Here is an 18,225-nt window from a genome sequence, read left to right on the forward strand (position 1 = left end):
AAAAGTCCAAAATGAAAACAATTCCTACAAAATCTGAAAATGAAACCACATTCAAAACACACACACACACACACACACACACACACACACCAAGAAACAAAACAACAAGGAAAAAAATCGCCAAACTATAATCATTGAGAAGTATAGTGAAAAAGTCTACAATCTGTGTAATACAATTATTTGTTGCTGAGCTACTGTTGAACCTGAGGTCTGTCTTACTTGATGTACCTTGTTTCACTCTTTATGGAAAATTAATTTGATATATCTGAGTGATTATTTGTGAGAGTTCTGTTGTTAACCTTTACCCTAGTGACCACATTTGCAGTTATATTATCTATCATCTATCTATTTATCTATCTATCTATCTATCTATCTATCTATCTATCTATCTATCATCTATCTATCTATTTACCTTGTTTATTTATCCATCTATTCATTCATGTTTTAAGATATAAGAACACTAAATATCATAAAATAAAACAAAAACTCTCTATAGTATGAATATATTAATCAATACTGGCATGGATGTACACCCTGCGTCAATGTAACTATATTTTAATAATGTTATTTGAGTCCACAATACTTATTTTCAGGAAGGGATCTGCAATTAGCTTCTGGGAACATGCCCCAGTTAATTCTCATTGATAATTAAAGATCACAGGACCTACGAGTTTGGAAGGAGAAAAAGCTGCAGGATTTAAAGTTACCATGTTTGGAAAAATGATGAAGAGGAAGGACAGAGAGATGCAATGCCTGAGGAGTGTGCAGGTGAGAAAAGGGTGACACCATGTAAATGAGCCTGGAGAACATGGCCCAGAGGGCTGCTCAATTAAATTTAAATCAAGGACAAACAAAATAGAAGAAATAAATTAGTAAGTATTAACCCAGAGTTATATGTGGGAGGTAGATGCTAACACAAAGAGGCTAGACAGTTGCTCAGCTATTTTGCTGCTGAAGTAATATTAAATATAAAGGCTGTGTGTTTTTCTGTGAGGATCATAAAGCATTGGAGAAGGTTGTCACCAATGAGAGACTAATTTAAAAATTAATACTAAAATTATGATTCTGACATTGCAGCAAGGAAGATACACAAAATGTCCTGAATCCAAGGCAAACACAATAATCAGAGACCCACTTATTTGTATACTCAAACATCCCATAAATCCCTTATTTTGAAGTTATAGTATATGGGGGAAGGATCTAGGACATTCTGAAAATCCCTGGAATGTAAAATTTAACTACTATGGGGGCACTGACTTGACATATTCATTTTAATAAAATTTCCAGCACTGTCATCAACAATGGGAACTTGTTGTTAGTTTGGGAAGAGGACCTTAAAGTTTTGGCAACAATTTGGGTTGTTGGAAAATATCTGTTCAATTTATAGCAGCCATTTTGCCCTTAATTCAATTAAATATAAACCATTTACAGAACTGGGAGCTATATAGGTGGACAAGTGATGACTAGTAGAGACCCATTATTTGATGATTTCTTTTAGATACATACACACACACATGCACATACACACAAATGCAGACAAAGACAATATACATGTATATATACATGTATATACTATATATGGATATATACACATAATTTATAACATTTTATTGTATTATGTTTTCCTACTACCTCACCAGTAATCCTCAAGTGCCAAGTTATTGTTTTCTCTTCCTATTCTATTTTTTTCTCAGAATACTGTCTCCTCACCGTAGGTGTTTCTCCCTGTTTTGTTTTCCACATGCTCCTCTCTTTTCCTTTTTCCCACTTAATTCCACATCTGTTCCCAATCGGTTACTTTTTTCTAGTCTCTAACCTCTGTCAGAGTATGCTTTATGAAACTTGTATATTACATGACATCTGAGAAAGAAAGAAAAAAAATGTCTCCTCTTTACCTAATAACTCCCCTGAAAACAGCTTCTGGGACAATGTCCAATGGAAGTGGCAAAAATGTATAACAGATGATTTTTAAAAAGGCAGATATAAAAGGGTATTCATTATCTGTGTATGTTAGTATTCTACTTATGTGTATATAATTTCAATTTTGTAAATATTATTTTAATTATTTTTCAAACCATGAGAGTGGCTAGGTATTTTCAAAGATTTTAATTATTTCTACTGAACATTGAAATGATCATATAGTCCTTTGTCATTATTTGTATTAATGCAGTACTGTACTTGAGTACTTTATACATGTTAAGCTATTCTTACATATTTACATTTACAATATGATAGTATAAAAACCTTTATATCTGTTGATAGTTTGGACTGTATTTCTTAGTATATTATTTATTTTTTATATTATTTGATGTTTTCCACACAGTATATTTTAACTAATGTCTTTCCATTTTTCCAAATACTCCCAGATCTTCCTGTCTCCCTGCTAATAAAATGTCATTTATCCTTGGTTGTGTAGAAGGTAATTATCTCTGTGTCTGTCTCACCATCCCGACAATAAAAACAATGCTACAACAAAAATTACAAAATTAATCACCCAACAACATAAAAAGGTACAAAAATAAATGAACCAAATACCCACAAAAGACAAATAAAACAAAATTGATTTGATTTTAGTGTTCTGGTGCTTGGGGCCTGATCTGGAATGTGTTTGATATAACCAGTAGCATTCCATTGGAAAAAAAATGAGTTTTGCCCTTCTACACAGCAGGTATCAATTACAGATAGTGTCTTGGTTAAGGATGTTACTTTTTGTCTACTTTCACTTCTTTGTACCACTATTTTTATTTGTTTTGAAACTCTCCTGGTCCTTTGTTGCCACTATAATCTTTGGACTTCCTATATCCACAGCAAAGGGCAAAGACTGATGAGTATATTCAAGTGAGGGCATAGTATTCCAAAGTTTTTGGATATAGATGGTCTCATATTCTTGTACTCACAGATGCCTTATATAAACGATTATAATTGAAAAGTGAGATAATATATGGAGTTAGATGGAATATTGGTACTACTGTTGTGGGAGTAGATATTCAAGGATAGGGAACGTGATATATTTTTTCAAGCACAAACTATTCAAATAAAGTTATTGCATCAGCTATCTCATCACGATAGACTGTAACTAATATGTAATACCATATATTTTCACAAGGATGCACACATGATTGCAACAGGAAAATTAATGCACACAGAAAGGATTTTTGAGAATGCGCACCAGCATGCACACACACACACACACACACACACAATTTCCTTTCTAAAATAAATATTTTATATTATTTCCTTATCATTATATCACTCAGGGATATTCTGATTTAATTGGCTATATTTCCTGCAAAGGTATTTGAACCACCATTTCTTTTTAGTGTCCAAGAAGCTTTATGGAGGACAAGATAATAGAGATAAATGTGTTATATACTGGTAAAATTCATTATTATAATCATAGATCTTGTGGAAACTAGCATGATCATATCATGAGTAATCAAAAGTAGGTACATTGCAGATGGAAATTAATGCATTCCTAAAGATAGCCAGGATATACTCATTTTCGGGTTCCAGATACAGGATCAGCAATCAGGCACTAATGACAGTTTGCACTTCACTGCTAGTTGAACAGTGAGCTCATAATAAATAGCAGTTTTTCTGGTCTTCCACTTTTTATATTCTCAGGGGGAGGGAGCAATAGTTGAATAAGTAGTTCTGATCTGGATCATCAAACTTTTCCTTTCTCATACTATTTGAGAGTTCTGTACTGACTGGTTTACTGACAGTGTGTCTGAAACCATTAATTCTGCTTAATAGAGGGCAGTTTTGTGTGTGTGTGTGTGTGTGTGTGTGTGGTGTGTCTTAGAATACTTCATCATTTTCAATGCACATGATTCAATTTCAGAGAGATACATTTCTGAAAGAGCAAGGATTTACTGCGTGTTACCTTCCATAAGGGAGACCTTTGTGAGGAATTGCTATAGCTCTAAGCCCCTCGAGGCACACCACTGGCCAGACCTTGTCTATCATGAACCCCAGTCAACAGGTTTCATACTCAGAACACTCTAACTGCAGTAACAGCTATATCCAGCTGGCTGCCCTAATGCGTAAAAAGAACAAGCTCTGAACATGAAAAGCTGAAATTTTCCAGAAATCTCTGCCGCTAAAGAGCTTAATATGAAAGAAATCTTCTATTCTAGTCACTTCTTGCTTCCTGTAGACTGAGCACAGGAAGTCAACCTCTTGATCTTTCCCTCCCAATAAATGTGAGTGCTTTACAAGAGAAGTTTCAGAGGAGAAGAATTTAGCAGGAAATAGTTAAATGCTAGTACTCACCTCCATTCCTTCCCCTTATTGTTTATTAATAATGGATAGGGCTGGTGAGATGGCTCAGTGGGTAAGAGCACCCGACTGCTCTTCCAAAGGTCCAGAGTTCAAATCCCAGCAACCACATGGTGGCTCACAACCATCCGTAACGAGATCTGACTCCCTCTTCTGGAGTGTCTGAAGACAGCTACAGTGTACTTACATATAATAAATAAATAAAATCTTTAAAAAAAATAATGGATAAAAAGATGAACTGTTTACTGTGTGGGACACAAAAGTGTCCAGCCTCTGTAACTAATGACCACCAATCACCAAGTTACACCCACAGACCGCTCTACCTACTCTATCTCTACAATGGAAGAATCCTAAACTTTGGATTGAAAATCCACTAATCTCCATTCTGAAAATCTCCAGAAATATGTGCCCGCCCAAAAAAGTTATATAATCCTTTTTTTTTATTTTTTTCTGCTCAGTTCTCTGCTGTTTCTAGCCTGAACAGGGGCAGCCATCGTTCTGGGTCTTTTCCTTCCCTATATATCTGCTGTGTGTGTTTTGATATTTGCTGTAACCTTCTGGTAATTTTTGGCTCTCAAATTCCAGGATAAATTCTTCCTTAGAGCTGTAATATTTTCAAAGGTAGGGAGAGTTCTTACCAGGACTACTGACACTATCACCTCTTTGGATTATAGAATTTTCATATATTATGATCATATTGTTGCATGAGGTCTTCTCAGAACAAATAAAATAACACTCTCAGACTTATTTTTAATTTTGCTAGTGCCAAGAAGCATCTCAGAGATTCAGCCTTTTCAAACAGTGTTCTATAGTCATGGACAAATTGTCCTTGCACTTTGTCATATATCCCTTTTTATAATTATTCTCTGTTTCTTGTCTATCCATTTTTTAATGTGGTCAGGCAAGTAATGAGAGTATTAAGTAAGCAATTGTCTCTCCATTTTATAAAATTAGTATTTCAAATTTCAAGGGAAAGAAATTTAACCACCACATTTACTTTGAAAATTAATCTTCCGGTGACAGACCGCTATCACTTCATTTTCATTCTGTTCATGCTAATTATTTCTATATCATTTGCATTCATGTAGTTATAAAGCTTTGTCTGAATTGCTGATGGTAATTACAAAACATTTTCAATTCTATACATTAGATATTATTTAATGTTCTCCTTTACCATATGTAATTTTATTCTTTCCAATTTACTTTCTTATGGAATATCTGATAAGGAAATAATCTAACATAAAAACTAATCTTCAACTGATATAGAGTACAGAAAACTCTACAAACAAAAGCAGCAATGCAAGTAATATATTAGTAATAAATTTCAAAGTAAGGTGTTTGCATGTCTCAAAGAATGTCTCATTGATATCAGAGCTAGTATTAGTAAACATATGTTGGTATGAATATATAGAAGAAAGAGAGAGAGAGAGAAAAAGAAAGAGGAGAATAGAGAAGTGAACAGCACATGATTTACTATGTTGCACAGCCTTACAAAGGCTCTGTTTGTAATAGCATTACAAAAGGAAAGCAAAAATTCTGAAGCCTTAATTTAATACAGTTGTATCTGAATGGGAAGTATTGAATTTATTGCATATTTTGAAATTTCCATTATTTAACTATTATGCATATTATTATTATATGTGGATGTTATATCACAATTATCCCTAAATTATTATTTCATATTTGGTATCATTTGTTTCCTATTTTATGCAAGCATGAATTTGACGATTGAATAAAATATTACATACATACACAAAAATCTCTCAACAAAGAAAATCACACCACAGGCATTCCTAATTATTTAAAAAAGGCTAACAACAGGTAATTATGCCAAGGGAAATTTAATATTTCTATTCTTTTTTATTTTAATTTTGTGTTTATATTTCAAATGTTCCTCCTTCACAGTCCCCCATTCCAGAGTCCATCATCCCAGCCCTTCTCAGCTTAGGCTCTGGGAGGGTGCTCCCTCATGTCCCCTACCACACATCACACACCTAACATTCCCCTATCTGTGGGACATCTAGTCTCTCTAGGATTAGAAGTATTTTTTTTTCCCACTTGAGGCAAGAGAAGGCAGTTGTCTGCTGCATCATATGTGTTGGAGGCCAGTGACAAGCTCATGTGTGCTCTTTGGTTGGAGGCTTAGTCTCTGAATGATCTGAGGGTCTGGTTTATTTTATACAGTTCTTCTTATGTGTTCTAAACACCTTCTGCTCCTTTGATCCTTCCCCTAACTCTTCCATAGGGGTCCTTGACCTCAGTGCAGTGGTTTGCTGTAAGTATATGTATCAGTCTCAGTCATCTGCTTACAGAGTCTCTCATAGGACAGCAATGCTAGGCTTCTGTTTATAAGCACATGTCATTATTAATAGTGTCTGGGTTTGTGAGCAGGTGCCAAATTCTAACATTTCTTTATTTTCTTAAAAATTATTAGTTATTTTCTTTATTTACACTTCAAATGTTATCTCCTTTCCTAGATTTCCCTCCAAAAATCCCCTATCCCCTCCCTCCTCCCACCCACACCCCCTACTCCACAGCCCACTCACTCCTGCTTCCTGGTCCTGGCATTCCCCTATACTGGGAAATAGAACCTTCAGAGAACCAAGGGCCTCTCCTACCATTGATGACCTACTAGGCCATCCTCTGCTACATATGCAGCTAGAGACACAAGTCCCACCATGTGATTTCTTTGGTTTTTGGTTTAGTCCGAGGGAGCTCTGGGGCTACTGGTTAGTTCTTATTGTTGTTCCTCCTATGGGGATGCAAAACCCTTCAGCTCCTTGGGAACTTTATCTAGCTCCTTTTTAATATCTTTGTAAATGAATTACATCTTAGCTCTCTTCTGTGATTTTATGTGGAATGAAATTAAGTGTTTGATCCATAGAATATTATATATATATATATATAATTATATATATATATATATATATATATATATATATATAATATGAATAATATAATATGAGACTTATGTCTCAAAGGTTACCACAAGCCGGGCAGTGGTGTCACATGCCTTTATTCCCAGAACTTGGGAGTTAGAGGCAGGTGGATTTCTGAGTTCGAGGCCAGTCTGGTTTACAAAGTGAGTTCCATCTAAACAGAGCAAACCTGTCACAAAAAACAAAAAACAAAAAACAAACAAACAAAAAAGGTTACCACAAAGCTCAAGAAAAGAGTTAGTTATTATACCATGCTTCGTCATTTTGTTCTTCTATTTCCTATATCAGTAGGAAATTGGATTTTCCCAGAAACAATAGAAAGAGAGCATGCTAGATGCCTGTGAAAACAAAACATTGTGGCTACATCTATTTAGTTATCTATGTAGATATCAACCTTCCTTCCTTTCCTTTCCTTCCTTCCTTCCTTCCATCCTTCCTTCCTTCCTCTTTCTTTCTTTCTTTCTTTCTTTCTTTCTTTCTTTCTTTCTTTCTTTCTTTCTTTCTTTCTTTCTTTCTTTCTTCCTTCTTTCCTTCCTTCCTTCCTTCCTTCCTTCCTTCCTTCCTTCCTTCCTTCCTTCCTTCCTTCCTTCCTATCTATCTACCAATCTATCAACCTGTTTATCTACCTACCTACATTTGTACCAACCCTTCTATCGATCTTTCTATCTATCAATCAGCTATTTGTTCCTTTAAAGCCAACTGATTTCAACTAGTTCTGGTAATAAGTACATAAGTATATAGTCATTGACTAACATATTGGCATCTTACAACCAGTGTTTCAGACCCCTAAAAATATCTATCTCTGTCCAACAGACATCTCCTGGAAATATTCTTCAAGCATATAACAGAAACTCCATTTACCTAGCTCTCTGTGTAAACATTTTTATTTCCCTTGATTTTTGTGTAGGTTCTATGCTGCCAACTAGCTCCAAGATAGGATAGGACAATGCAAAGACAGATTTAGCAGGTGACATGGCAATACATTGCTCTGAACAGCAGCTTGAATTTTCTCTGAGCCACTGAGGATATTTTGTCTGTGTCTTCACTCAGAAGAAGAAGCAATGTTTCCAAAACATTTCTTAATTACATTTTGAAGAATGTATAAGACATAATTATGCAAGTAGAATGAAAAAAAACTTTTTAACAAAGATAATATATATAGGTTCAAATATCCCATCTTTTGTGCCAACCTAGACAAAGTTTAGTTAAGCTGGCTGCAGAGACCTTGCTCTTCTCCACATCAGACTTGCAGTTACAGATACTAGACAATATGAAATCTGGAAATATTTGTCTTTTACATATGATTATAAGAAGCAAAGCAGAATCTGAATAACCTGATTTTTTATCCTATGTCAAGACTTGTTATTTCTAATTTACTTTAATTTCTTACAAATGTCTCTTTAACATGCTTTTATATTGATATAATCAAAGTATGAGAAGAGTTTCAAAATCAAGAATCTACAACAATACTGTACTTATTATTTAATATTCTTCAGTAAAATACAACTGGAATTCTAGTGCTTAAATGAAGTTCTTTGATTCTTAGCTTCCAAAACTCTTTTTGATATGGTTTCTTTGTAAAAACATACTCAGAATGATATTATCAGTAGAGAAAAAGCAAGGAATGTTCACAATTTTTTTGGCTGTTCTACATGTACACAGATTGGGCCTTTATCCCAGTATCTGGGATCAAGGTAAATACATTCTATTGATTATTTTAGTAGCTATCTTTTTTTTTTTTGGTGTTCTTTTTTGTTTATTTTTATAATCCAGGTAATTTTTTTCCTGCCCTATATTTATGCCCCCTGAGGATCCCAGAATACTAAGGTTTTAGTTAACAAAGACTAAAGCAAACAGTGAAGAACAGAAACAGTTTTATAAATAATTTTATTCAAAACAGCATGAGCCAGACAACTCCCTGCTGAGAGCTGGAACTTTGACTTGAATTATCATTAGACCAGGGAGTGTGTCATGTAGACTCATTAGCACTTCTGTCAATGGCTCTAATGTCTTATGCAGGATTATCTATGAATTAACAATAATTGGAAGGCCAATATAGAATGACAATACTTCCTATTGCTCCTCTCCATTTTCCTGGTCTTATAACCATATTATATCCCCATTCCTCCCTTCATTCTCCTTCTTTTCAAAAGATTGATGTAGGTATTTCATCAGGGACAGAGTGAAGAAAATTGGCAGAGACATAAGTGAAAGATAAAACTTGGAGGATTCTTATTGTTTAAGCTGTTTGTCTAAAGGAAAATGTTCAAATTTCTCCATATCTTCAGCTTGCAGTAGTCTTGAAATTTTCTGTTGGAATAACAATAAATGATATCTAGTTAAAATCAGTTAAAGGATGGCTATGCCTGGCAATCAAAAAAGGTGATTTGAGTGAGTTAGGACTGCCCATTTTGTTTTAGTACAAAACAAAATTTTGGAAGAATGACTCCTTTTAGGGGATGTATTTGTACAGAATCACAAGGCTACAGGAAGCTATTCCTTGTGTGCCTAAATAGTCCTCAGGAAGAGAGGCATGGATTTTCTTTATCAAAGATTTAACACAACAGGGATGATGGATGTTCAGGAACCTGTGTCTTTAAATTCCTGGGGTCCACATATGGGATAAAACGTGGCAATTCTAAAGGATCCATATGGAACAGGAGCTGTGTTTATCTGGCTCTACTCTATGGCAGTTGACTGTTATAACCTTGTAGAATCCAATGTAAACATGTGTCCTTTCTCCTCTTCAACCTCCTTTCTTCCTGATTGTATATGCAAAGAAGCTTCCTGCCATACTAAAGACCCTAAGAAGAAAATGTTATTAAATAACTAAGCATGTGATTTGTTGAAGACAGTAGTGTTTAAATATCTGAAGCCTTGTGTCTTCAATGCAGAACTAAAATAGAATATTAATGGAAAGTATTTTTTACTTCAACTAAAGGAGACAACAGTTTCCTTAACTTTGGAACTATGGGACCAGGTCTGCTAAATCATAGAAACATTTACAGTCCTCCCAAGTTAGGTCTCACACAAGCCATGTCAATTGCAAACAAAATAAAAACCTAATCAGCCTATGAGGTTGGGAGGTTGGAAATTGTATATCTCACTTATTTTTATACATATATATATATATATATATATATATATATATATATATATAAACTTCTACTCTATTGTTTGTAAAGTCTAAATGTCATTGAAAATACTTTCTTTATGCTAGATGCTTGATTTTCTTCCTTGATTTATAGTTATCCTGACATCAACAATTTAGGCATTCCAATAACAATTATATATGTAATTATATATATATATATAAATATATATAATTTATTTGCTTGCTTATATTTTGTGAATTTGATAAAAGTAAATAATCTCTAATACTTACTCCCATAATCACCTCCCTCTCCCTTCACCCCTCCTTTTCCCTTTTACCAAAAGTGTCTGTCCTCCATATCAACTTCTCTTCCATTTAACTTCAGAAAAAAAAATCAAGCCTAAATTGCACCTTGGAGAACAAGTTAGAAATGATATAAGGGCATGATCATTCATATTAAGTCTGCACAAGATAACACAATAGGAAAAAGAAAAAAAAATCCACAAAATAGATGGAGCGAGGGGATCACCACATAAAAGAAGGAAGAAAATATGTAGAGGCAAGTGTGAACAAGGATTCTATGAGAAAACAGCCCATAGAATCGACTTAGAAGGCTAATAGTGACTCTCAGAGACTGAAGAGAGTATAGCAGATGCTGTATGGGTCCGATATAGGTCCACTGCCTTAACACTATCTGTATTTGCCTTTGTGTTCTTGTGGGACTCCGAGCTGCAGAAATGGGACAATGTCTCAGAGTCTGTAGCCATCAAAGATATTTTTTTCCAAATGAAGGTTCCTACATAGGTAAACAAGACCAGAAATTATGTAATGTTACTGTAATTGGGGTGGGTTGGGGAGCAGGGTGGGGGGACGGCATAGAGGGCTTTGGGGATAGCGTTTGAAATGTAAATGAAGAAAATATCTAACAAAATCATTTTCATAGCTTCCATAAAAACAAAAAACAAGGTGCTTCAATGGTAGGAGCAAACATTCAATTCAGTATGGTCAAAAGAATCAGAAGCAGTAAAACAATGAAGCTCTATATTCAGATGGCTGCACTCAGTATTAATCCTTTACAAATTCTGGATTTCTATGTTTGAGAGTATAGAGTATATCCTGTTTCAATTCTGTACTATTCCTCAAAGTACACTTCTACCCTTTCACTTTACACTAGTGTACAATCCTTCTGGTCTATATAGTCAGGATTTTATAAAGGTAAGGAAGTATTGATATCTTGAGGGTAACAGTGGCATTGCAAATGTCTACATGTCATATCATGGATCAATCTACCATGATGAATCATAGAACTATTATAACTCTTACAAACATTTAGATACTTCTTTCCAGTATGAATTATATCTTTCTGTGTTAAATTTTCACACTTTCACTCATTGTATTCTATATTCTACAAGTATACTTGTTCTAATCTTGTACACTCAGACTCTTGGTTATGCAGTAAAATATAATAGTGAAGTTTGATAATGATACATAGTTTAGTTTTTAAAGTGGATAAGCATGAGCATATAGCAGAAGCACAAATGCATGACAAACATGTGGTTTTGTAACTTGACGAGATCTTTGAAAGATATATTGAGCTGAATATAACTAGTTTCTGTCATTAGTTCTATAATGTATGCTGAGAAAAAGTGATAATCTCTAAGAGGTAGCAATTATTTCTCAGAAATAATTCAATTTTCTTCATCTAACAGGAAAATTATTAACACCAATTTCAAAACTAAGACAGATGAGTAAACTTGGCTGTCAGCTATCCCTGGCAATACTAATTTTCCTCTGAAATTTCTTCAAATTTTTCTCTAAAGCAGAAGTATTCACTATGCAGTACAATTGACATCTTGTGGAATTTAGCTGTGCCAGCCTGTGAAATATCCTATCTGAGTTTACTTATTATTTGCATACACAAAAAAAAGCAAACAAATTCAAGATACACATACCAGAGTATTCAGCCATATCTGTCCAGCTCTTGATGCCAATTCCTCTCTAAATTTCATATCTCAAAGAGCACACCTCCAGGTCCAGGGTTTATAACCTCATTATAATATTTGTGTGTATGTGTGTGTGTGTGTGTGTGTGTGTGTGTGTTTGTGTGTGTGTGTGTGTGTGTGTGTTTGTGTGTATGTGTGTGTGTGTGTGTGTGTGTGTGTGTGTGTTTGTGTGAAATCGATCATTTCTGTTTGGAAAAGACTTTGTTATGCAGCATTTACAAAGAAGCTATTATACCCTAATAAGTAGCCAATCACCTATGATTTGCAAAGGTCACTAGGAGGCACATTTATTTTCCTAGAAGCAAATATTGGTAGACAATTTATATTGCTTTACTCTTGGTACACAATGGTGGAATTTTAGTCATTTTTTACAATATTCACCCTGGAAAATAAATATTAGAACATTAGATTGATGGGAAGATATGAGAAAACTGAGAATGATTTTGAGGGAAAATGATGAATTATTTGATATCGGAAATACTATGCAGCTACTGAAGCAATATTGAGTAGAGGAGTGGATTTTAAATAGAAAATTTTTTCATACTTGCTTTTCTATATTCAGGTTTATTCTACTTAGGTGTGAACAGTGACTGAGGGCATGATCAGTTTAATTGTCATGGAGATATTTCACTTATTTGAGGCAATTGGGACAGGACATATACCTTTTTAAATCACAGGACAGCAATGACTGTCATGTGTTATTCATTGCCCTTCCTTATTTATCAGCTTATATTTAGCTCATGCACAAAATATAACACATCGGGGGAAATATATCATTCAACAGCTAAAAAGCAAGACATCTCCTTATCTGTGTAATGCTAATTCTGTTTCTAGGCAAGAATACCGACTTGAGAGACACTGCTGGAATAAATTTGGAGTTGAATGAGTAAAGGATGGTAGGCTTACACCTTTGGCATTTACCACTAATATATTTGGTAAGTTGGATCAAAAGAATATAAATCTAGCTGCTGGTTCTGTTTCGTTTCTGTTGTTTGTTGTGTTTGTTTAAATTATAAGTGGACCTAGAAAAAACAAGAGATGCCCTTTATATCCTTACTTGACATAGAGCAATGGGAATCAGGAAGGTATTATGCAGATAAAAAATGCCATTATGATCATGTTACATAGAAAATTTAGTATAAGAATATTGTTGAACTTCTTAATAGCTATAAATAAATGATCTTTGACTAAGAAAAAAATCTCTAAAAGACTTGGTTTTTTTTGTTGTTGTTGTTGTTTTTTTGTTTTTTTATGTGAAGTGACACACAAAGGACCTGATGAACAATAGTGATGTGAATATCATAACCTAGGGAACCAGTATAAAATCTACATCTCTTGTGTTTTCTTATGTAGAATAGACTGATATAATGTCTTTGCCGAGCATATTCATAGAACCATAGAACCGTATATTTATACACTTGGAAATGCATTGGTAGATCTAAGACCATCTTGTCATGTGTATCTGTATAGTGAATATGCCATATGTTGAACATAAGTAAAACATAAGCAGCAGAAAACATTTATCTTGAACACTGGAGGCCAACTGTGAAAAGATGTGTGTTGAATCTGAGTTCCTAAAGATAAAATGCTGAACAACAAACTCTGTGCTCATGATGCAGCTGGACGATGTTTTTTACTGTCATTAGCTTTATTCAAAAGCTGCTTGTCCCATAGATTTTCCTCCCATAGTAAATGGTACCAGCATCCTTTCTCATGTTCCAGCCAGAACCTTACTAAGCATCTTTTCCTCCTTTACTGTCTCCCTTGCTTCCCACCCCTGCCAAAATATTCAATCACCAGTTCTTCTTGGCCTTGCCTCCTCTCTCTAACATTTTCCATTTTAAATCATCCCTATTTCTTGCCTGAGTCCACATAATTTATCTTCTAGCAGGTTTTCTCTTTAACTTACCTTTCCTTGCCTCAAACCCTTATTTCACATGACAAAGAAAATAATAATTTTTAAATGTAAAAACTCACCAAATGATTTCCCCACTTAAACCACTCAATGGCTTCCCCATATGAACTCTTTAGAATCCTGGAACCCTGACTAAGAGCAAAAATATACTAGAGTCAAGTGGGGTGCGCATGCTTTGGTGAAGTGATGCCTACTATGCATGTAACCATGAACCTTGGTATGTTTGTTTGGTATAGTACAGGGGCAGATGTTGGGTTGTCTCCTTGAGGTCCCTGTAGGAGCAGTCTCAAACTGTAAACATCTGGGAGGAAGAATCTGTTGTTGCTAGGTTTATGTACACTAGGCACTTATACTTGGATCATAAGGAAAGCTTGGTCATCCCTTTTGAACCCGGTTCATATGTGGAGAGCTTTGCCAATTTGCCATGGGCCCAAGGTCTTGGTCTTTGTTGTGTGTGTGCACATGTTTATACTGCAGATACCCTCAGGAGTCATGCAGAGTTTCTCTGATCTTGATAGGCATTGTCTGTTATCTTTTGTTTTGTTTCATTTCTTAATTTTATTGGCTATTTTCTTTATTTACATTTCAAATGTTATCCCCTTTCCTGGTTTCCCCTCTGAAAAACACCCTCCACTCTTCCCTTCTCAATAGTCTACCCACTCCCACTTCCTGGTCCTGGCATTCCACTACACTGGGACATAGAGTTTTCATAGAACAAAGGGCCTCTCCTCCCACTGATGTCCAACTAGGCAATCATCTGCTGCATATGCAGCTGGAGCCATGAGCCCTATCATGTATGTTCTTTGGTTGGTGGTTTAGTCCCTGGGGATACTGGATAGTTCATATTGTTTTTCCTTCTATGGAACTGTAAAGCCCTTCAACTCCTTTGGTCCTTTCTCTACCTCCATCATTGGGAACCCTGTGCTCAGTCCAATTGATTGCATTGAGCATCCACTTCTGTATTTGTCAGGCATTGGAGAATATAAAAACTGACAAAATTTTAATACAAGGCATTCATAGTGAACAATTACATATTTTAAAACAACTCTGTTCATCATATGGACAGTAGCCTTTATATAGGAGAAAGGTGGATCTCTAGCAAGGAGAGGCATAATGCTATTCCTACTATCCAAACTGCAAAATTTGCAAAAAAAAAAAAAAAAAAAAACCTCATATAGACATGTGCAGGCACTATTGATAAATATTTGAAAGGACATCCCATACAGTAGGATAATGATTTCTCACTTCTTGATAATGTAAAATGTATAGACTTGTTGGAAAGAAAATAAAAGGGGGGGCTGGGGCCCTGTGGAAAAACGGAAGGAAAAAATGCCCACACCCTGCCAGAGTTTCCCTATTCTCTGGTAAGTCAGGTGTGGTAGGGCTGCTACCTACACTATCCACTCATCCCTGGGTGGGCATTCCTCTATCCCACTCTTCAGGAGGTGTTCAAGGGGCAGCCCTGTCTGGGGACCACCCCTGGAACTACTTTACTAAAGCCACCAGGGTTGTGGGAGAGATGGAAGAGGGAAGAAGTTCCCAACACTGACCAGAGTACACAGCAGAACTTGAAGGAGCAGAGCAGAGACTCTATGGTTTTAGAGCTTTATTATGGAAATGCAGGGGAAAGAGCAAAGGTAGAAAGGAGGAAAAGAGGGAAGAGAGAGAGAGAGAGAGAGAGAGAGAAAGAGAGAGAGAGAAGAAGAAGAAGAAGAAGAAGAAGAAGAAGAAGAAGAAGAAGAAGAAGAAGAAGAAGAAGAAGAAGAAGAACAAGAAGAACAAGAAGAACAAGAAGAAGAACAAGAAGAAGAACAAGAACAAGAACAAGAACAAGAAGAAGAAGAAGAGGAGGAGGAGGAGGAGGAGGAGGAGGAGGAAGCATTCTCCTTACCCATGGCTTTAGGGAATTCATGTTCTTTTATTACCACATGCCTGCTGGGTTGATTAGCATGTCAAGGTCTATAAGCATGTCAATCACTATTCACAAGTATCAGTTAAACATATCAATGTCATCGGTCACTTTTTTTAGGTTATTTATCCTGTAAGTTTTTATTTATTTATTTATTTTTTATCCTGCTCATGCCTGTTGGTTCTTTCTGATTTCCTGAGAGATGGGCTTAGAACATTGGAATAAACTTTTCACCTTTTACAAACTGAGCTGCTATTTTTGATTATTTACTTTGCATATTGCAGTTTCCTGGTGATTGCAATACTAGAATGACATAAATGATCCTTTCTTCAAGGGGACAAGCTTCAATTTAACTAACCTACCCATTTTTCCTATTAGGTACAGATTATTTAAGTATAATGGTTTGTGCCACCCACAATATATGTCCCAAATTCCAGAGTCAAGTTCTGGAGTCCAGCTGCTCCTCTTCAACCTTCTACAACAATCAAACTCTCCTCTATTATTTAATGTCTTTCTGGAACCAGGAGCCTGCCATGCCTGTATGGGCACCTCTAGAGATCAACACCCTTCCTCTTCTTGTAATGAAACATCTATCCCTTTTCAAAATGCCTCATCCAGTCTATCTGTCCAGCTCTTTTATTATATACTAGACAACAACACACATCTATTGAGTATGTGTCAACCTGAACCCGCCTTCTTGGTCTACTATTATTATAATTCCACTTTGATGTGACAGAAAGCAACTATATTCTCACAGGCCTCCTATCACAAAAACAAGGAATAAATATTCTTTCTCTGTTTTTAAATATTTCTTTTTGATGAACCTCTCAGTCTTATTGGGGTATAACTCACATTGAGCTTCTTGGTGGAACACTTACTCTTCTCTACTCCCTTACCTAGGTCATACAGCACTGCCTCTCTTACTTGTTGACCATGAACTCTTCCCAATCAAAACCTAAGTCCTCAAATCTATTCCCATATCTAATCTGGTATCTGTGTTGTTGTTGTTGTTGTTGTTTTGTTTTCGAGACAGCATTTCTCTGTGTAGTCCTGGCTGTCCTGGAACTCAGTCTGTAGACTAGCCTGGCCTTGAACTCAGAAATCTACATGCCTCTGCCTCCTAAGTGCTGGGATTAAAGGCATGCGCTGAATAACCTTACACTTTGTGATGTTATTAAACCTCACCACCATATTATTAGTGATGTTTAAAACACAACCTCATCAATTAGTCTCAATGATAGAAAGATTGCACACTGATTCAGATATTGACAGCTCATGGATTAGTGGTCTGAACATGCCATCTTTGTTTATTTTCCTTTTTGACACTTCTTTCTGTGAATCATGCCTGGTTTATCAAGAGAACCTGGCAAGAGCTCAACCTATTCTTGAAACTGTGAACCACCTGAGCTTTTGCTACCACAATTTTCAACTTCTAAATAGAGGATGTGGTCCATTAAGGCTTTTCCTCTGCCTAGGTCATTATTCCCTCAGCTGGAACTCCCCATCCTAATCCTAACTCAACATCATCAGCTTACCTCATTACCTCCCACAGATCAGATCCACTTCCACACAGATCACCATTACACTCTCAGCAAAATATGAGGTCCTGGTGACCTTCTGCATGTCATTATCCTATGACTAAGATTTTCCAGATAGAAAGAAAACTTGTGTTTTGTAGTTTGTTGTTGGTATTGATAGAACCTAGTGGGGAAACCCCCACTCAATTCCCAATTCGGCGTGCACCCAAAAAATCACGAAGGACCATCTTGATGTAATTACATGAGGTCATTTAATGATGGAACTCCAGACGACATGGATCACACACAGAAGATAAAGGATGTCGGCCATGAGGTGCGAAAGCTAGGGGGTTTTATGGGGTAAGGGGCTTAGGGGTGTGGAATTCAGCATAGCAACACACTATTGGCTTATTCAAACATCAGCAGAAAAATTAAATGTACATGCAGGGTGTCAGAGTTCTGTGAGTTGTTGACTCAGTTTAGATAGCCCTGTTATGTCCTCACATTCCTCTTTATCTTTAAGGTTAAGCTGTTCCCAGGAATGTTTTAACTATGGGGTATACCCAG

General features: G+C 35.8%; 1 protein-coding gene across 3 annotated transcripts in view; it reads left to right on the plus strand.

The window, feature by feature from the left end:
• Window positions 1–18,225, plus strand: part of LOC115031564 (uncharacterized) — a 199,217-nt gene that overhangs the window by 4,142 nt on the left and 176,850 nt on the right. For 2 of the 3 annotated variants that reach the window (XM_085841686.1, XM_085841687.1), the window contains one exon: window positions 13,152–13,252. The gene's annotated coding sequence lies outside the window, so the exon portion shown is untranslated. Of the gene's footprint in view, window positions 1–654; window positions 769–13,151; window positions 13,253–18,225 lie in introns of all 3 variants that reach the window. The other variant, XM_085841685.1, reaches the window with a different exon arrangement.

Source organism: Mus caroli, unplaced genomic scaffold (genome assembly GCF_978045245.1).
Source record: "Mus caroli unplaced genomic scaffold, Mus_caroli_1 scaffold_8, whole genome shotgun sequence".
NCBI lineage: Eukaryota > Metazoa > Chordata > Mammalia > Rodentia > Muridae > Mus > Mus caroli.